We start from the raw sequence: 4,369 nt of genomic DNA on the forward strand, positions 1-4,369 counted from the left end.
ACACTCAAAGGGTTTACTATAGTCAGTAATCTAGTTCACATCGCCATGTGATTAACACCCGAAGGTGTGATCATGTTTTGCTTGTGAGAGAAGTTTAGTCAACGGGTCTGCCAAATTCAAATCCGTATGTATTTTGCAAATTTCTATATCTACAATGCTCTGCACGGAGCTACTTAAGCTAATTGCTCCCACTTTCAATATGTATCCAGATTGAGACTTTAGAGTCATGTGACGCCCGGATAATCAAGCTACAGTACCTCTGCTAATGATGCCACGTCACCTCGATTACTGTTGCTAAGTTCGCGTTAGTTCGAAACCGATTCAAATTCAAATTCAAAATAGAGGCAAACATCAAAAGTTTTCAAATATTAAAACAAAAATGTCCAAAGTGTTGCAAACAATCCTTGAATAATTATCATAGTGGACCAACATTTTTATAAGGTGTTTAATTGCCCCAATGTAATAAACCAATGTCTATCATAATAATTTAAATGCCATTTAAAAACTGTATAAATTACAAACTATTTCAATTTGATGCCAAACTTAATATGGCAGTAGCTTGATTTATAATTCAAATTTAGGTGCAAGTTTCTTATTTTATGAAACTATTTTTGCTTTACAAGAATAAAACAAAACTAAAACTAAATAAAAAAAGAAAAGCAAAGTAAAACTGTTAAAGAAAAAAAAGGGACCCCCCTCGCGCTGGGCCTCAGCCCAGCTGGCCATCCAACCAGGCCGGCCCACCTAACCCCTCCATAACCCCCCCCCCCCACCGACGGAAACCCTAGCCTATCGCACCCACTCCCCCCACTCGCTCGCTTTCTTCCCCCCCGATCTGGATCGAGATCGGGGCAAGGAACCGAAGCCACCGCGCTGACCGCGCCACCCGTCTCCGCCGTCGCCTCCCCGTCTCCTCCCCGCGCCGGACCTCCTCCCCGACGGCCTCCCCAAACCATGCTGCGCTGCGTCGCCGCTCGCCGTCTCTGGAGCCACCACACCGGCCTACTTCCTCTCCGCCGCGTCGTCTCCGCTCTCCTCCTCGCCCCCCCTCCCGTTGCCCCTGACCCTACGACACCGGTGAGGCCACGGCCTCCACTCCCTCCTCTCTGTCTCCCTCGTGCGCCCGCTATCCCCGTGCGCTGCTGCCTACTGCGCCGCGGCCGGCGCCTCTGGCCACACTCCCCTCTGCCCTCCGCCCTCGCGCGCCGTTAGCCGCGACCACGCGTCGCCGTGACCCCGACCACTGCTCCGCCCGCACGTCCCCGCCACCACCTCCACCGCTGCGGCCTCCGCCTGCGTCCCGCATCGCCACCGAACCGCTCACCCACTTCGGCCGCGCTCTGGCCGCGCTTGAGCGCGCCGGCCCGCGCCCTCCTGGCCTCACCACTGCCTCGCCTACGCGCACCCACGCCGTCCGCCGCCCCCGCCGCATCTGCCGCCCATGGCCGCAGCCCCCAACTGTTGCGTCGCCGCTCCCCTGCACCCGCGCGTCGCCCCGTCCCCCCACCTCCGGTCGGACGAACCCGCCTCGCCTTGGCCTCGCCCCTGTCGCCTTAGACGACCGGCGTCGCCGTGCCCGTGCTTGGCGCCCAGCCCCCTGTTGACCTGGGCGTGCCAGCGCCTGTAACCCGCTCGCCCGCTAAGGCCCCCCACTGTCCCTATGACAAGTGGGGCCCAGCCCCTGAACTTTAATAAAAAAGAAGTTTAAAAAATTAATTAATAATAAATAAAAATAAAAATTAATTAATTAAATAATTAATTAACTTAATTAATTTGGTATTAGATTAACCTAACCATTTTAGTTAACTAATTAACCATGCTTAATTAACCTGAGACTATGACAAACGGGCCCCACATGCCAGGGTTGACCTAGTCAACATGTAGACCTGCTGACATCATGTTGATGTCACGTTGACCCAATAATTACCTTTTCTAATTAATTAAAATCTGTTAATTTCAAATTTGAATTAAAACTTCAAAAATTAATATAAAATAAATCGTAGCTTAGATGAAAATACTTTGTACATGGAAGTTGCTCAGAACGACGAGACGAATCCGGATATGCAGCCTGTTCGTCCGCCACACATCCCTAGCATAGCGAACACGCAACTTTCCCCATCCGGTCCATCTGTCCGAAAACGCGAAACACCGGGGATACTTTCCCGGATGTTTCCCCCCTTCGCCGGTATCACCTATCCCTGCGTTAGGTCACCCCAAGCACAACGTATTGCCATGTTATGCTTTATGATGCTTTGATTGCTCTGTTATTTATTGTCTTCCCCCTCCGTTACTTCTTTTCGGTAGACCCCGAGACTGCTGCCGGTACCCCTGTGATCGACTACATCGACGAAGAACCCTTCTCTTGCCAGAGCAACCAGGCAAGCCCCCCCCCTTGATCACCAGATATCGCCTATTCCTTCTCTCTACTGCTTGCATTAGAGTAGTGTAGCATGTTACTGCTTTTGGTTAATCCTATTCTGCTGCATAGCCTGTCATTGTTGCTACAGTTGACCTTTACCTGCTATCCTAATTGCTTAGTATAGGATGCTAGTGTTCCATCAGTGGCCCTACACTCTTGTCCGTCTACCATGCTATACTACTGGGCCGTGATCACTTCGGGAGGTGATCACGGGCATATGCTATATACTTTATACTGTTACATTACTTATGATACTGCTCGGAGATGGGGGCTGAAGGGGCAGGTGGCTCCATCCCGGTAGAGGTGGGCCTGGGTTCCCGACAGCCCCCAACTGTTACTTTGTGGCGGAGCGACAGGGCAGGTTGAGACCACCTAGGCGAGAGGTGGGCCTGGCCCTGGTCGGCGTTCGCGGTTACTTTAAAATAACACGCTTAACAAGTTCTTGGTATTTGATCTGAGTCTGGCCATTTGGTCTATACGCACTAACCAACTACGTGGGAAAGATATGGGCACTCGACGTCGTGGTATCAGCCGAAGCCTTCTTGACGTCAGCGACTGAGCGGCGCGCGCCGGGTTGGACCGCGTAACGCAACTTCCTTTGTAATGGAGGTTTCTAGGTCTGCTCACCGGCCGCATTCGCAACGTGCAGGTGTGCAATGGGCGATGGGCCCAGACCCCTGCGCGCATAGGATTTAGACCGGCATGCTGACCGCTCTGTTGTGCCTAGGTAGGGCTGTGACGTGTTGATCTTCCGCGGCCGGGCATGATCCAGAAAAGTGTGTCCGGCCAAATGGGATCGAGCGTGTTGGGTTATGTGGTGCACCCCTGCAGGGAAGTTTATCTATTCGAATAGCTGTGATCTTCGGTAACAGGACGACTTGGAGTTGTACCTTGACCTTATGACAACTAGAACTGGATACTTAATAAAATACACCCTTCCAAGTGCCAGATATAACCCGGTGATCGCTCTCACACAGGGCGACGAGGGGAGGATCGCCGGGCAGGATTATGCTATGCGATAATACTTGGTGAACTTACCATCTACTCTCTTCTACATGCTGCAAGATGGAGGCTGCCAGAAGCGTAGTCTTCGACGGGACTAGCTATCCCCCTATTCTGGCATTCTGCAGTTCAGTCCACCGATATTGCCCCTTTACACAGATACCCATGCATATGTAGTGTAGATCCTTGCTTGCGAGTACTTTGGATGAGTACTCACGGTTGCTTTTCTCCCTCTTTTCCCCCTTTCCATTCTACCTGGTTGTCGCAACCAGATGTTGGAGCCCAGGAGCCAGACGCCGCCATCGACGACGACTCCTACTACACTGGAGGTGCCTACTACTACATGCAGGCCGCTGACGACGACCAGGAGTAGTTTAGGAGGATCCCAGGCAGGAGGCCTGCGCCTCTTTCGATCTGTATCCCAGTTTGTGCTAGCCTTCTTAAGGCACACTTGTTTAACTTATGTCTGTACTCAGATATTGTTGCTTCCGCTGACTCGTCTATGATCGAGCACTTGTATTTGAGCCCTCGAGGCCCCTGGCTTGTATTATGATGCTTGTATGACTTATTTATGTTTTTAGAGTTGTGTTGTGATATCTTCCCGTGAGTCCCTGATCTTGATCATACACGTTTGCGTGCATGATTAGTGTATGATTGAATCGGGGGCGTCACAAGTTGGTATCAGAGCCGACTGCCTGTAGGAATCCCCCTTCCGCACTCCTTGGCCGAAGTCGAGTCCGGTCATTGCAAAACTTTATTAACATGGCTGTGTGGCTTACGGCCCACGTCGCCATTGGGTGGTATTGGGATCTTTTATTCCTCAACCTATACTCTGGGACTCTGATCTCTCTTCTATCCGGGTTAAAATGAATTTACTAACTCTGACTCTAGGTTCTCGTAACTACTCCTCCCGGAGAGCCCTTATCATAGATGATCGCCTGCTACACC

This window comes from Aegilops tauschii, chromosome 6 (assembly GCF_002575655.3).
Source record: "Aegilops tauschii subsp. strangulata cultivar AL8/78 chromosome 6, Aet v6.0, whole genome shotgun sequence".
NCBI classification, from domain to species: Eukaryota; Viridiplantae; Streptophyta; class Magnoliopsida; order Poales; family Poaceae; genus Aegilops; species Aegilops tauschii.